The sequence below is a fragment of the Pongo pygmaeus genome, chromosome 21, assembly GCF_028885625.2.
Source record: "Pongo pygmaeus isolate AG05252 chromosome 21, NHGRI_mPonPyg2-v2.0_pri, whole genome shotgun sequence".
In the NCBI taxonomy this organism is placed as follows: domain Eukaryota; kingdom Metazoa; phylum Chordata; class Mammalia; order Primates; family Hominidae; genus Pongo; species Pongo pygmaeus.
In genome coordinates this window covers 39,789,619-39,807,177 of record NC_072394.2, presented here as the reverse complement: position 1 = coordinate 39,807,177, position 17,559 = coordinate 39,789,619, and the positions used below count along the sequence as shown (strand labels likewise).

Sequence of the window (17,559 nt, the reverse complement as noted above, 5' to 3'; positions counted from 1 at the left end):
CTGGGTCCTCGGGCAAGGCTGTTTGCCCTGAGCTCCCAGCCCAGCTATGAGACGCCCCCTGCCTGTGTGAACTTCAGCCTGTCCCCTGCGCCCGTGGGGCCTCAGGCTACCCAGCTGCACAATGGGGGTATGGTTTGCATGCTCCCTGGGGACCACCCAGCTCAGAGAATGTGGGGTTGGGGAGGCCCTGGGAAGACCTGCTGAACAGCTCAAGGGATTACCACAGTCTCCTGAGGGACAAGTCAATGGACCTGGAGACAGGTCCAAAGTCAGTTTCTATGGCAACCTATTCCATTGAGGTCACGATGCCCATCAGCACTCACCCAGCTGGTGTCCCACAAGACCTGCTGACCTGGTTACCTGCAGCCCGAGGCTTGATGGGGGCCCAACCAGCCCTCCCCCTAGCCACTTGCTTCCTGGTGCAGCATTTATAGTACCTACTAGCAGGCCCTGTGCTCCTCACTATAGGGGGACATAGAGACGAATTAGCCAGGTCCTGCCTCAGGACCCCAAAGCAGGGGACTTGTTTATGAGACTTTAAGAGGAAGTAAAACTTTTTTAAAAAAATTTTTATGGAGGAAGAACTATCTAAGAGCCTGAATTTTCTTTAGAATAAAATAAATGTTGAGGAGTGAGCTCCCTGTCACTGGAGGTAATCAAAGATGGGAGAATGGGTACTTGGCTGATGTGCCATGAAGGGAGACAGAGAGCCAGGGCTAGACCTTAAGGGCCCTTCCAGTATCAAGGATACATGTCCCCTCTTGGAAGGGGACAAGAAGAAAAGACAGAGCCCCTGACCCTTGCACTCACAAACATGAAGACCAGTCCCCACTGGGGCACTCAGAAAAAGCATAACAGGGACCTTTAAGACCAAGCTGAGGTCCTGAGCCACCAAGTGCAATGTCTGTTGGTTTGTGAGACTCTTTTTTCGGTCTTGGTGGTTGATCCTGGTGTTTGTGGAGAGGCAGACGGTCGAGGTTAAGAGCCAGAGTGCTGGAGCAGACTCCCTGGTTTGAATCCTGGCCTGCCGCCCTTCGCCTCAGTTTTCCTCTCTATCGATCGGGAATAACACCCATGTCAGGGCTGCTGGGAGAATCCGTGAGATAAGTACACGGAACATGCTCAGGATGGCGCGGAACGTTGCCAGGCCTCCATAAATGGTAACTTTTATCATTCAGAGTGGACTCTTTGAGAACTACAGGAAGATTAAAAAAAAAGGAAAAGAAAAAATAAAAGAAAATGCCCCATAATTCTGCCCCTAGAAGACAAACACCTGGGTGTGGTGGTGCGTTTCCTTCCAGCATCACAGCAAAGCAAGACGGTCAACAAACTGGGGTGCACCCAATGCCCCTCCACTGTGCACTCGTGGCTGTCAGGGCCAGGCAGGACCCATCTCCATGCCCCCAGAGACCAGGACGGGCCTGCCACCCACTAGGTGCTCTGGAACTATTTGCAGAATAGACAAAAGACTAAATGGGCACGGATGTGTAATTTGCATCCTACTTTGTTCCTGCAATGCCACACTGAAAAGACTAAATGTCATTCCGTGGTATTCAAATACTCCCAGAGCTCAGACCTTGAATTGGACCTTGCTCTAAGTACTTTGCAAACATTGACTCATCGGCTCCTCATGATAAGCTAGGAGGTAAATACTAATCATGTCTTTATCTTACTGTTGAGGACATTAAGATACAGAGAGGTTGAAGAACTTGCCTGAAGTCACACAGCATGGGTGAGAGTGAAAAGGGGCCACCACACTGGGCAGGTGGGAATCAGGGGCTGAAACTCACAGGCCCCACCTCCTACCCTCTGTCCAGCTACCCTCCTACCAGCTGTCCTGCCTGGCCCTGACAGCTACGAGTGCACAGTGGAGGGCATTGGGTGCACCCCAGTTTGTTGACCGTCTTGCTTTGCTGTGATGCTGGAAGGAAACGCACCACCATACCCAGGTGTTTGTCTTCTAGGGGCAGAATTATGGGGCATTTTCTTTTATTTTTTCTTTTCCTTTTTTTTTAATCTTCCTGTAGTTCTCAAAGAGTCCACTCTGAATGATATAAGTTACCATTTATGGAGGCCTGGCAACGTTCCGCACCATCCTGAGCATGTTCCGTGTACTCTCTCTCACAAAGCAGCCAGATGGCCTTGGAAGAGGGGTGAGAGGATAAAGCAGCCCACTCCACTCCCAGAGAAAGCCTGAGAAAGCTCCGAGCAGAACGTGCTTGAGCAAGAATGGCGCACTGAGGGTCATGCAGGTAGCACTGTGGCCCCCACTTTCCAGATGAGGAGACTGAGGCCCTGAGATACCCAGAGGAGATTCTATACTGCCGCCTCCCTCTTTTCACTTAGTGTGTTAGTGTGTTCGGAGCATCTTCTCAGGCCACTCCAAGCTCTCTCGTTCTTTATCTTTTTTCTTTTCCTTTTTTTTTTTTTTTTTTTTTTTGAGATGGAGTCTCACTCTGTCGCCCAGGCTGGAGTGCAGTGGCGCGATCTCGGCTCACTACAACCTCCGCCTCCCAGGTTCCAGCGATTCTCCTGCCTCAGCCTCCCAAGTAGCTGGGATTACAGGCACCGAATACCACGCCTGGCTAATTATTATTATTATTATTTTTTTTTTTTTTTGAGACAGAGTCTCCCTCTGTCACCCAGGCTGGAGTGCAATGGTGTGATCTCGGCTCACTGCAACCTTCGCCTCCCAGGTTCAAGCAATTCTACTGCCTCAGCCTCCTGAGTAGCTGGGATTACAGGTGTGTGCCACCACTCCCAGCTAATTCTGGTATTTTTAGTAGACACCGGGTTTCACCATGTTGGCCGGGCTGGTCTCAAAAGCTACACAGCTCTTCACTCGATGACTCAGTGAGGGTGGGAGTTAGTCTCGGAGGGCTGCTTCCATGCTGTGGGACCTCACGGGAGACCACCCTCCTCCCTGGCACAGAGCTGTATCCTTGGGCTTCCTGGTTCTGAGGCCCAACCGCCAAGTCACCGTGAGTTGCTCCTTGGAGAGGGGCCAACCCCCCTCATCTCTTCCGCCACTTGCAGCCTCCAAGGTACAGATAGACCCTTGCGGGGGTCAAGGGGAAGCAGTGGGGGCCCCACACTGGGGCTGCCTGAGGTTCCCAGGAAAAGGTGGCCCCTTTCCTTCGGGAAGCCACTCCTCACCGCGGGCTCTGGACTCCTCAGCCTGCACTACGGCTCGCTCCCTCGAGAGGTGCCGAGTTGCTGCCATAAGAACTTTTCCCTCGGCGTTCCCAGTGCCTTGAGCTCAGCAGGTCCCCAACTGGCCTAGCACCTCCCACTGAGCCTGCATCCCCCACCGACCCCCATCCCCATCACTGACTCAGCGACACCCCTGCACATCCCACCCCAGTCATTCTCCAGGTATTCACAGAGCACCTGCCATGTGCCAAGCCCTGTGTGGGGCTCTGCCCTTGGGGAGCCCTAGGGTAGTTCCCGAATCTTCCTCAAGCGCATTCCTCCCCTCCACCCTGTCTATCTCCAGTCTTTCAGGCCAGGGCCCTGTGATCCTGGGCCTGGACACAGCAGTGTGGGCCCCTCCAGTCCACCCTCCCCCCGCAGCCAGAGGCGGCTCTGTAAACCTCACAGACAACCGGGGCTCCCCCGCTTAAAACTCTCCATGGAAAGCCATTAACAACCTACGTGTTCCTCAGAGAGGGGCTTGTTAAATAAAGGGGCTCCAGTCATCAAGTGGATAGCAGTGCAGCCATTACAAAGAATGAGAGCTGAGAGTGGCCCAAGAAGAGACCCCAACACACTGTTTCAGTGAAAAGAAGGCGGTGGCAGTGTGGAATCTCCTCTGGGCATATTAGGGCCTCAGTTTCCTCCTCTGGAAAATGGGGACGACGCTACCCACATAATAGGGTTGTGAGCAATCAAACATGATAATGCAGGCAGTGGGCTTAGTGTGTGTGGTGCTGGGCCTGTAGCAAACATGAGCTGCTATTATCTCTGTAAAGAAGATTGAGCCTGGGCAACACAGTGAGACTCTATCTCTATAGAAAATTAAAAATTAGCCTGTAGTCCCAGCTACTTGGGAGGCTGAAGTGGGGGGATCACTTGAGCCCTGGAGTTTGAGGCTGCAGTGAACTATCATCGCACCACTGCACTCCGGCCTGGGTGACAGAACAAGACCCTGTCTCAAAAAAAAAAAAAAAGAAGAAAGAAAGGAAATTGCACACACACACATGCACTCTGCCTGGGCGACAGAGTGAGACCATGTCTCACAAAAAAAAAAAAAAAAAAAAACTAAAAGAGTAGAATTGGATTGTTCGTAACACAAAGGAATGATAGCTGCTTGAGGTGACAGATACCCCACTTACCCTGATGTGATTATTACACAATGGATGCCTGTATCAAGATATCTCATGTACCCCATAAATATATACACCTACTATGTACCCATAAAAATTAAAAATTAAAAAAAAAAACTTAAAAAAAAGAAAGCTCTGGAAGGATTCCAAATTCATCACAATGTTTCATCTCAAAAGTGTGGGATGGGGAGAGGAAAATCCCTTTTTCACTTTACACCCTGTATCAGTTGACATTTAGAAATGACTTTGTCATGATTTTCTAAAGTGAGAATTTTTAAAAATATTCAAGAGCTTCCCATCATAACCCTGTGGATGAGGCCTAAAGCCATCACCTGGGTCCACACGGCCCTGCAGCTGGTGCTGCTGCCGTCTCCCACGGTGTGTCCCATCCTCCCACAATGATCTGCCCAACCACAGGGTACCACACACTCTCTCTCACCTCCTGGCTCGCAGATGCTCAGAACACACTGCTGTTCAGCCACTACACACCAGCCCCTTCCTTCCTGACTCTGAAGAACATCATCTCACCTCTTCTAAGGGTGGAGAGCAGGCCAGGAGCTTAGGAGCTGAGAGTGAGGACTCCAGTCAAACCTGGGTTTGAGTCCTGGCTGCACTTCTTAGTAGCTACATTTTGTTGGCAAGTCACTTTGCCTGTGAGTTTCCTCCCCTTTAAAATGGGGATAGAAACCTAACAACTGAAAAGTACGAGTGAGAGTCCTTGTGGCACGAAAAGAATAAGTGCACAATAAACAGCACACAATGTTGTTTACTGTTGTTATTATCATCCCAAGGGAAGAAGAGGAGGCAGTGGCAGGGCCTTGAACGCCAAGCACAAGGCTGGGCGCTTTACCCACAGTTGGTTCTTAATTGTCCCAACAGCACAGTGAAGCAGGGACTGTAACTGCATCCACTTTACAGATGGGATCAAGGTTCAGAGAAACTAAAATCTTGTCCAAGGCCACACAGCAAGTGAGTGCAGCAGAGCTGGGATGCTCATGGTTCAGGAGAGCGGTGTCAGAACCTACATCTGGTGCCCCGCCCACCGTGCCAATGACCCCATGGCCCAAAGCAACACAGGGGTCAGAGGGCAACCTATGACCTCATCGCCCACATCTTAAACCTTCCAGGGAAGCAGAAGCATCACAGAGCAGTCAAAAACTACAGGTGGGGCCGGGCACAATGGCTCATGCCTGTAATTCCAGCACTTTGGGAGGCCGAGGCAGGTGGATTACCTGAGGTCAGGAGTTAGAGACCAGCCTGGCCAACATGGTGAAACCTCATCTCTACTAGAAATACAAAATTAGCTGGGCATGGTGGCGCATGCCTGTAATCCCAACTACTTGATAGGCTGAGGTAGGAGAATCACTTGAACCAGGGAGGTGGAGGTTACAGTGAGCAGACATCGTGCCATTGCACTCCAGCCTGGGCAACAAGAGCAAAACTCCATCTCCTATATATATACAGGTGGCCTGAGGCCAGAATGCCAGGTTCAGATGCCAGCTTGTAACTTCCTAACCATGCAGCCTTGGGAAATGGGAATTGGTGTGATTGTTCCTACATAATGCCGGGCTCATTGTGAGGAAAGCGTGATGTCATATTTGTAAAGTGCCTGGCACATAGAAAGTGCTCAATATCTAACTGGCTATTATTATGATTTCTGTGGAAGGCCTTGTTCAGACACTTGCCCTCTCTTGCAGTCACTTTGATAGTTAGGCAAAAGCCTCCAAAATGCCTACTATATGTGCCATGCCCTGTGCATGGTCCTGAGGGGTGTTGTCTGGTGGAGTTGATTAGGAGCCAAGGCCTACAAAAGCCCCTTTACAGGGAAAGAACCCAGAAAAGACAAGGATATCACTATGGACTGAATGTGCGTCTCTCACCCCAGATTCACATGTCGAAGCCCTAATCCCCAGTGTGGTGGTGTTTGGAGGTGGGCCTTGGGAGGTGATTAGGTTTAGATGAGTCATAAGGATGGAGTCCTTATGACGGGATTAGTGCCCTTGTGAGAAGAGGAGGAAACCAGAGCCCTGTCTCTCTCTGCCATGTGAGGACACATTAAGAAGGTGGCCGTTTGCAAACCAGGAAGAGAGTCCTCATCAGACACTGAATCTGCTGCCACCTTGATATTGGACTCTCCAGCCTTCAGAGCTGTGAGAAATAAATGTTCATGGTTTAAGCTGCCCAGTCTATGGTATTTTGTTACAGCAGCCTGAATGAACTAAGATACGTGTCCACCAGTTAACCCCACTCTTAAGATACTTGCCAATACAATTAGCTTAGAAAAAGAGGGTTGGGTGTGGTGGCTCACACCTGTAATCCCAGCACTTTGGGAGGCTGAGGCGGACAGATTGCTGGAGCCCATGAGTTTCAGACTCTCCAGGGAAACATGGTAAAACACCATCTCTAAAAAAAAACACAAAAATTTGGCCAGGTGTGTTGGCTCATGCATGTAATCCCAATACCTTGTGAGGCAGAGGCAGAGGCAGGAGGATCACATGAGCCTGAGGAGTTTCAGACTAGCCTGGGCAACATGGTGAAACCCCATTTCTACCAAAAATACACAAAAGAAATTAGCCAGGCATGATGGCATGCACCTGTAGTCCCAGCTACGCAGGAGGCTGAAGTGAGAGAATCACTTGAGTCTGGAAGGTTGAGGCTGCAGTGATCCATTATCACAGCACGGCACTCCAGCCTGAGCAGCAGAGTGAGACTCTGTCTCAAAAAAAAAAAAAAAAAAAAAAAAAAAAAGGAAAGAGGCCGGGTGTGGTGGCTCATGCCTGTAATCCCAGCACTTTGGGAGGCCAAGGCAGGTGGATCACCTGAGGTCAGGAGTTCGAGATCAGCCTGGCCAACATGGTGAAACCTCGTCTCTACTAAAAATAAAAAAATTAGTCAGGCATGGTGGTGGGCACCTGTAACCCCAGCTACTCTTGAGAGGCTGAGGCAGGAGAATCACTTGAACCCAGGAGGCAGAGGTTGCAGTGAGTGGAGATCATGGCACTACACTCCAGCCTGGGTGACAGAGTGAGACTCTGTCTCAAAAAAAAAAAAGAATAGAAAAAGAAATTGAAGAATAAAATGGAATTAGAAAAGAGAAGGTAAGAGTATTATTATTGGCCAGGTGCGGTGGCTCACACCTGTAATCCCAACATTTTGGGAGGCAGAGGCGGGTGGATCACCTGAGGTCAGGAGTTCAAGATCAGCCTGGCCAACACGGTGAAACCCCATCTCTACTAAAAGTACAAAAATAAGCTAGGTGTGGTGGCGCATGCCTGTAATCCCAGCTACTCTGGAGGCTGAGACATGAGAGTCGCTTGAACCTGGGAGGTGGAGGTTGCAGTGAGCCAAGATTGCGCTACTGCACTCCAGCCTGGGCAACAGAGCAAGACTCTGTCTCGAAAAAAAAAGAGGAGTATTATTATAGTATTTGGTATAGGTATAAATCTGGGAAATCCAAGAGAATCTACTGCAAAACTATTAAACCAAAAGCAAATTAAGTAAAGTGGCAGGGAATTAAGTTAACATTCCCAAATCAATTATGTGTATATATACCAATTGCAATTAGAAAATAAAATGAAAGAAAGCTTAGCATTATAAAAATATCGGCCAGGGGCAGTGGCTCACACCTGTAATCCCAGCACTTTGGGAGGCCGAGGTGGGCAGATCATGAGGTCAGGAATTCAAGACCAGCCTGGCCAATATGGTGAAACCTCGTCTCTACTATAAATACAAAAATTAGCAGTGTGTGGTGGCAGGCACCTGTAGTCCTAGCTACTCGGGAGGCTGAGGCAGAAGAATCACTTGAACCCGGGAGGCGGAGTTTGCAGTGAGCCAAGATAATGCCACTGCACTCCAGCCTGGGCAACAGAGCAAGACTCTATCTAAAAAAAAAAAATTATTCATAAATCAATCTAAAAGTTCAACGTGATCCCAATTAAAAAAAAAACCCAAGACTTTTTTTAACTAGGCGAGTCAATTTCTAAATTTGTAAGTAAAAACATATGAATAACAGTAGCCAGAGAACTCCTAAAAAGAAGAGTAATGAGGGAGAAACAGCCCAGCCAGACAGTAAACCTTACTATAAAGACACAGTAATTAAAACTGTGTGCTGTTGGCACATCAGTACATCAGGGGAACAGAATAGAGTCCAAAAGTTGTCCTGAAACATATGGGAATTTACTATATAATGAAGATGGCAGTTCATACCAGTGAGAAAAAGGTGGATGATTTTTAAGATGGAGTTAGGACCAACAATCTGCCATCAGAAAACAAAGCTGGATCTCAATCTCACGATATATGCCAATAAATTACAAATCAATCAGATTTAAACCACAAAATACTCAAACAATAAAGCTCTAAAAAGGGGAAGAGCTGGGTGCCGTGGCGTATGCCTATAATCCCAACACTTTGGGAGGCCAAGGCAGGAGGGCTGTTTGAGTCCAGGAGTTTGAGACCAGCTGAACAACATGGCGAAAACTCATATCCACAAAAAAAAATATACGTGTGTGTATATATGTATATATGTACATATGTGTATATATGTACATATATGTATATATGTGTACATATGTGTATATATGTACATATGTGTATATATGTACATATATGTATATATGTGTACATATGTGTATATATGTACATATATGTATATATGTATATATGTACATATATGTGTGTATGTACATATGTGTGTGTATATGTACATATGTGTATATATGTACATATGTGTGTATGTATATATGTACATATGTGTATATGTGTGTATATGTACATATGTGTGTATGTGTATATATGTACATATGTGTATATGTATTTATATATGTGTGTGTGTGTATATATGTATATATGTGTATATATATGTATAAAGGGGAAAAGATAATGAATTTTCATATCTCTGAATGCGGAAAGCTTCCTAAACACGACATGAGACCTAGAAACCATTTTTTAAATGATAAATCAATCTACATAAAAATCTGAAATGCTCAATAGACATCATAAACAAGTTCAAAGGACAAACAAAGAAAAATAATTGCAACTCATATGATAGGTAAGGGTGTTTTTTTTTTTCTTAGCATGTATATAATAAGCTCCCATAAAATAAGAAAAATGACAACATATAGTTTACAGAAAAAGCAAACAAATGGCTCGCAAACATATGACAAGATGCTCAACCTCACTCATAAGATAAATGCAAATTCAAACCATACCAGCCACCCAACAACAGCAGATACACATTCTTCTCAAGTACACATGGAACATTCTCTGGGATAGACCATATGCTACACCATAAAACAAGCCTCAATAAATTTAAAAGGAGTGAAATCATACAAAGTATGTTTCCAACCACAATAGAATGAAGAAACCAATAACAGAAAGAAATTTGGAAAATTAAAATATGTGAAAACTAAACAACACGCTCCTCAATAACCAGTGAGTCAAAGAATAAATCACCAAAAAGCTTAGAAAATACTTTGAGATGAAAGAAAATGAAGATACAGCATATCCAAATATATGGATGTGGTAAAAGAGAACTTAAAGGGAAATTTCTAGCTGTAAAATCCTATATTTAAAAAAAAAAGAAACCATCTAGATGTGGTGGCTCACGCCTGTAATCCTAGCACTTTGGGAGGCTGAGACAGGTGGATCACTTGAGCTCAGGAGTTCAAGACTAGCCTAAGCGACATGGTGAAACTCCCATCTCTAAAACACACACACACACACACACACACACACAAATCGTCAGGCATGGTGGCACCTGCTGGTAGTCCCAGCTACTCGGGAGGCTGACGCAGGAGGACTGCTCAAGCCCTGGAGTTCAGAGCTGCAATGAGCCATGATCGTGCCACTTACACTCCAGCCTGGGCAACAGAGTGAGACCCTCTCTCAAAAAATAGAAATAGGCCGGGTATAGTGGCTCACGCTTGTAGTCCTAGCACTTTGGGAGACCAAGGGGGGTGGATTGGAGGTCAGGAGTTCAAGACCAGCCTGGCCAACATGGTGAAACCCCATCTCTACTAAAAATACAAAAATCAGCCAGGCGTGGTGGCAGGTGCCTGTAATCCCAGCTACTTGGGAGGCTGAGGCAAGAGAATTGCTTGAACCTGGGAGGTGGAGGTTGCAGTGAGCCAAGATCACACCATTGCACTCTAGCCCGGGCAACAAGAGCGAAACTCCGTCTCAGAATAAATAAATAAATAAAAATAAAAATAAGAAAGATTTCAAATCAATAACCTAAACTTCTACCTTAAGACACTGGGAAAAGAAGAGCAAACTAAACCTAAGGCTATACAAGGAAAGAAAGAATAAAGATTAGAGCAGAAATTAATGAAATAAAAAATAAAAAGCAACAGAGAAAATCAATAAAACCAAGAGGTGATTCTTTGAAAAGATAAACAAAATTGACAAACCTTTAGCTAGATTGAACACAAAAAAAAGGGAAGACTCAAATTACTAAACTCAGGAATGAAAGGGAAGACATTATTACTAACCTTAAAGAAAGAAAGATTACAAGAGACTACTATGAATGATTCTATGTCAACAAACTAGATAACTTAGATGAAATTCCTAGGAAAAAAACACAAATTATCAAAAATAAGAAGAAATAGGCTGGGCACGGTGGCTCACGCCTGTAATCTCAGCACTTTGGGAGGCCAAGGCAGGCGGATCACCTGAGTTCAGGAGTTCAAGACCAGCCTGGCCCACATGTATGCGGTGAAACCCTGTCTCTACTAAAAATAAAAAATTAGCCGGGCGTGGTGGCACATGCCTGTAATCCCAGCTACTCAGGAGGCTGAAGCAGGAGAATTGCTTGAACCCAGGAGGCGGAGGTTGAGGGGGGCCAAGATTGCGCCATTGCACTCCGGCGTGGGCAACGAGAGTGAAACTCCGTCTCAAAAAAGAAAAAAAAAAAAAGAAGAAGAAATAGAAAATTCAAATAAATCTAAAGTAAGTAAAGAGATGGAATTATTAATTTTAAATCTTCTCACAGAAGCAGCCCAGGCCCAGATAGCTGGACTGGTGAATTCTACCAAATATTTAAAGAAGAAATTATACCAGTTCTTCTCTAGGAAACACTTCCCAACTCATTTTCTGAAGCCGGTATTACCCCGATACCATAACCACACAACGACATCACAAGAAAAGAAAATTACAGACCAATAACTTTTATGAAAATGAATATATATATTACATATATATAAATCTTCTACAAAATACTAGAAAACTGGATCCAGCAACATATGAAAAGAATTAGACGCCATGACCAAGTAAGACCAATCTCAGGAATATAAAATCGGTTTAACTTTTTTTTTGAGACAGAGTCTTTCTCTGTCGCCCAGGCTGGAGTGTAGTGACACGATCTCGGCTCACTGCAACCTCCACCTCCTGGGTTCAAGTGATTCTCGTTCCTCAGCCTCCCAAGTAGCTGGGATTACAGGTGCTTGCCAGCACAGCCGGCTAATTTTTGTATTTTTAGTAGAGACGAGGTTTCGCCATGTTGGCCAGGCTGGTTTTGAACTCCTGACCTCAGGCAATCCTCCCGCCTTGGTCTCCCAAAGTGCAGGGATTACAGGCGTAAGGCACCAAGCCCAGCCAAAGTTGGTTTAACTTCTGAAAATCGATTAATGTGATACACTATACCAATATAATAAAGGTCAAGAACCATGTAATAATTCTAATACATGTAGAAAAAGCATTTGACAAAATCCAACACTCCTTCATGACAGAAACAATAGAAGGGAACCCCCTCACCCAGATAAAGAGCAGCAGTGAAAACCTCATGGCTAGGCCGGGCGTGGTGGCTCACACCTGTAATCCCAGCACTCTGGGAGGCAGAGCCGGGTGGATCACGTGAGGTCAGGAGTTAGAGACCAGTCTGGCCAACATGGTAAAATCTCGTCTCTACTAAAAATACAAAAATTAGCTGGGCGTGGTGGCAGATGCCAGTAATTCCAGCTACTCAGGAGGCCGAGGCAGGAGAATCGCTTGAACCCAGGAGGCAAAGGTTTCAGTGAGCCAAGATCGCACCACTGCACTCCAGCCTGGGTGACAGAGTGAGACTCCCGTCTTAAAAAAAAAAAAAAAAGAAAAGAAAAAAGAAATAGAAAACCCCATAGCTAATATCCTACTTAATGGTAAAAGACTGTGTGCCATCCCCCTAAGATCAGAAATGACAAGAATATCTACTCTCACCACTTCTATTCAAGATTGTACTGGAGCTTCTAGCCAGGACAATTAGGAACGAAAATGAAACATAAGGCATCCAGATTAGAAAGGAAGAAGTAAAACTCTCTTTATTTGCAGATAATAGGATCTTATATATAGAAAATCCTAAGAATTCCATCAAAAAATCAGTAGAACTAATAAATGAGTTCAGCAAGGCTGTAAAGTACAAAATCAATATACAAAAATACATTGTATTTCTACAGGCTGGCAATGAAGAATCCAAAAATAAAATTAAGAAGGAAATTTATGATAGCATCAAAAGACTACTTAGGAATAAGATTAATAAAAGTATAAAACTTATACTCCGAAAACTACCAAAAAAAATCAAAAGAAATGGAAAGACATCCCGTGTTCATGGCTCAGAAGCCTAAATATTATTAAGATGGCAATACTCCCCAATTGGTCTGCTCCCTATCAAAGTCCCAGCTAGTTTCTTTGCCAAAATTGACAAACTGATCTTAAAATTCATATGGAAAGTAATGGGACCCAGAATAGCCAAAACAGTCTTTAAGAAAAACAAAGTTTGAGGACTCACACTTTTCAATTTCAAAACTGTAAAACAACAGTAACAGCATGGTACTGGTATAAGTGTAGACTTATAAACCAGTGGAGGGGAATTCAGAGTCCAAAAGGAAACACTCACATTGACAGTCAATTATTTTATACAAGGGTGCCAAGACAATTGAAGGGAGAAGAAGCTGGACACCTTCCTCAAATCCTGCATAAACATCAACTCAAATTGGATCACAAACCTAAATGAAAGAGGTAAAAATAAAAAACTCTCATAAGAAAATATAGGCATAAATGTTATGACCTTGGATTATGATTTCTTTTTTTGTTTGGTTGGTTTATTTGTGTTTGTTTGTTTATTTGTCTGTTTGTTTTGAGACGGAGTCTCACTCTGTTGCCCAGGCTGGAGTGAAATGGTGCTATCTCAGCTCACTGCAAGCTCCGCCTCCCAGATTCAAGTGATTGTCCTGCCTCATCCTCCTGAGTAGCTGGGATCACAGGTGCCTGCCAATGCACCTGGCTAATTTTTGTATTTTTAGTAGAGACGGGGTTTCACCATGTTGGCCAGGCTGGTCTCTAACTCCTGACCTCAGGTGACCCACCCGCCTCGGCCTCCCGAAGTGCTGGGATTACAGGTGTGAGCCACCACCCCTGGCCAGGTTATGATTTCTTAAATACGACACCTAGAGCACAAGCAACAAAAGGAAAAATAAACTGCACTTCATCACAATTAAAAACTTCTGTTTTCCAAAGAACAACAGCAAGAAAGTAAAAGCACAACCCACAGAATAGGAGAAAATATTTGCAAATCATATATCTGACAAGAGACTTGTATCTACAATATATGAAAATCTTACAGTGGCTCATGCATGTAATCCCAGTGCTTTGGAAGCCAAGACAGGAGGATCTCTTGAGGCCAGGAGCTTGAGACCAGCCTGGGAAACATAGTGAGACCCCTGCTAAAAATTTTTTAAAAATTAGCAAGGCGTGGTGTTGCATGCCTGTGGTCCTAGCTACTCAGGAGGCTGAGATGGGAGGATTGCTTGAGCCCAGGAATTTGAGGTTACAGTCAGCTATGATCACAGCATTGCACTCCAGCCTGGGTGGCAGAGTAAGATCCTATCTCTACAAAATTAAAAAAAAAAAAAATTAAGTCAGGCATGGTAGCATGCACTTATAGTCCTAGGTACTTGGGAGGCTGAGGCAGGGGGATCACTTGAGGCCAGGACTTCTAGACTAGCCTGGGCAACATAGTGAGACCCTGTCTCTAAGAAAAAAAAAATAGATTACATTAACAATAAAAATAGGCAAAGAACTTGAATAGACTTTCCTCCAAAGAAGATATACAAATTGCCAATAAGCACATGAAAAGATGCTTAATGTCGCTAGTAATTAGGGAAATACAAATCAAAACAGCCGAGTACAGTGGCACATGCCTGTAATCCCAGCACTTTGGGAGGCTGAGGTGCGAGGATTACTTGAGCCCAGGAGTTCAAGACCAGCCTGGGCAACACGATGAGACCCCATCTCGACAAATTAAAAAAAAAAAAAAAAATTAGCCAGGCGTGGTGGCACACACTTTTGGTCCCAGCTGCTCAGGAGGCTGAGATGAGAGGATTGTTAGAGCCCAAGAGTTTGAGGCTGCAGTGGGCCTTGGCAACAGAGTGAGACCCTGTCTCAAAAAAAAAAAAAAAAAAAAATCAAAACCACAATGAGATGCCACTTCACAGACACTAGGATGGATGGCTAGAATCTAAAAGACAAATGTTGGCAAGGATGTGGAGAAATTGGAACCCTCAGACATTGCTGATGGGAATGTAAAATGGTGCAGCTGCTTTGCAAAAACAGTCTGGCAGTTCCTCAAAAAGTTAAACACGGAATTACCATATGATCTAGCAACTCTACTCCTAGGTACACACTCGAAAGAAATGAAAAACATATGTCTATACAAAAACTTGTGCATGAATGTCCAGAACAGCATTACCCATAATAGCCAGAAAGCCCAAATGTCCATCAACTGATGAATGGATAAATAAAATATGGTATATCCATATGATAGAATATTATTTGGCAAGAAAAAAAGAATGAAATATTGATCCATGCTACAACATGAGTGAATCTTGAAAACATCATGCTAAGTGAAAGAAGCCAGCCACAAAAGAGCACCCTTGAACGATTCCATTTCTATTAAATGTCCAGAATAGGCAAATCTATAGAAACAGAAACTAGATTAGTAGCTGCCTAGGCCTAGGGAAGGGAAGTTTAGGGGGAAGTGGGGAGTGACTGTAATGGGTAAAGTTTCTTTCTGGGGTAATGAAAATGTTCTAAATTTGACTGTGGTGACAATTGTACAATTCTGTGACTCTACTAAAAACCACTGAATTGTATACTTTAAATAGATAAATTGTATGGTATGTGAATTTTATCTCAGTAAAGCTGAGATACACATTTTTCAAATAAACTACACTGGGGGCCACTGTTCACCTACCAGATTGGCAAATTGCACCTATGCAATTTATCCCCAAATTTGATAACATCCTATGCTGGTGAGAGTGAGGAGAACAGAGGGTGTGGTGACACCAGCACAATCTCTCTGAAGGACAATTTGGCAATACCGATCACAATTACACACCCACTGGCCCTGCAAGGCGGAATTGATCCTAAAAGAACACACGAACACAAGGCATATGATTGAGGATATTCATTTGTGGAATTGTCTAGAACAAGCAAAAGACTGGAAACAACCAAAATATCTGTCCTTAATTAAATAAAGTGTGACCACCATACATGCAGTGGAATACTACGCAACCATGAACAAGAAAAGTGCAGCACAAATAAATGATCTCTGAGGTACACTGTCAAGAGAAAAAAGTCAGTTGAGGACAGGGTACAGTGTGTGCTATCATTTGTTTAAAAAAAAGAAATTTCTGGCCAGGGGTGATGGCTCATACCTATAAACCCAGCACTTTTGGAGGCCAAGACAGGAGGGTCGCTTGAGCCCAGGCATTCGAGACCAGCCTAGGCAACACAGTGAGACTCTGTCTCTACAAAAAAAATAAATAATTAGCTGGGTGTGGTGCGTGTGCCTGTAGTCCCAGCTCCTTGGGACGCCGAGGTGGGAGGATCATTTGAGCCCAGGAGTTCGAGGCTACAGTGAGCATGATTGTGACACTGCACTACAGCCTGGGCAACAGAGTAAGACCCTGTCTGAGAAAAAAAAAAATTCTTTGCAAATGTATAATATTGAGTCAAGTGCAGAAGCTAAAAATATCAACACCCGGCATTCCCATCATTATTGAAATTCACATTATGCTAAAAAAAATTGTTAATATACATGCTTATATATGCTTGGATCTCCCTGGAAGGATACACCAGAAATTTTTTCAAGTGGTTGCCTTTGGCAAGGAGACCTGGGTGTGAGAGAGACTTACTTTTCCCTGTCGCGCGCGTGTGTGTCTGTGTGTGTGTGTGTGTGTGTGTGTGTTGATGTTTTTTCTTCCCTTTTTAAGAAAAAACACAGGCTTACCTGGTTTCAAATCCTGGCTCTGTCTCTCATAGCTGGGCAAGTTGCTTCACTTCTCTGAGCCTCTGTTCTCTGTTCTGTAAAGGGAGGGATAATAGGATTAATATCCACCTTGCAAGGTTGGTGTGGAAGATGAAATAAGACAGCACAAGCTCAGGGCCTCCCCCTGTGCCTGGCTCCTAGCAGGGGCACAGTCCCTGTTTGCCATTCATCTGTTATTATGGACACAGCAGTGCACTGTAACAGGGACCACCAGAGAGCCTCAGAGCAAGTGTTCCAAGGACCAGCATCTCCTCTGGCTGGGAGAAACTGGGAAAGGCTTCCTGGGGGAGGCAGCATTTGCGAACGCCTTCGAGGACAAGGATTTCCACAAGTAGAGATGAATGGGGGCCACGTTCTTGGCAAAGGGGACCACACAAGCAAGAGGCCGGGAGTGGGAAAGCCCTGGACGGCCACTCAGTGGTGCACTCCTGGGCTTCTCCAACAAGACTTAGCTGAGCACCTACTGCGCCCCAGATGCCATAGTGGGAAAAAAAGCCATGTGGCTGGGCTGGCCAAGGGAGGAACTACTGAAAGTATCGTGACAAGGATAATGAGGGGCTAGGTCCACGTGCTCATAGAGCAGGCCAGGAAATGGAGGCTCAGAAAGGGAGAGGGGCCATCCAAGATCACACAGCAGGTTCCCAATTTCTGAACATAGCCTCTCTCAGCTCCATCCTCTTCTTGTCCCCTAGACCTGGAGAAGAGAAAGTCCAGAGGGGTCCTCCTGCCTTGCCCTCATCACGGGGTGGACACAGAGGCCAAATAAACCAGGGGCCCCACAAGGAGGAGGGACGGTTGGTCCTCAGAAGATAACAGCTACGGCGTCACCATCACGGTGCTCCTGGGTGGGGGGCACCATGCTTACGAGCTCAGTGAACCACCCCAACCCTCTGTGGTGGGCCCTGATTTGCAGATGAGGAAACTGAAGCACAGAGA

At 45.1% G+C, this 17,559-nt stretch overlaps 1 protein-coding gene across 5 annotated transcripts in view; it reads right to left on the bottom strand.

Annotated features, from left to right (window-relative positions):
- SRC (SRC proto-oncogene, non-receptor tyrosine kinase) overlaps nucleotides 1-17,559 on the bottom strand; it is a 60,084-nt gene that overhangs the window by 23,421 nt on the left and 19,104 nt on the right. For all 5 annotated transcript variants that reach the window (XM_063659460.1, XM_054467773.2, XM_054467770.2 and 2 more), the window contains one exon: nucleotides 16,585-16,658. The gene's annotated coding sequence lies outside the window, so the exon portion shown is untranslated. The remainder of the gene's footprint in view (nucleotides 1-16,584; nucleotides 16,659-17,559) is intronic.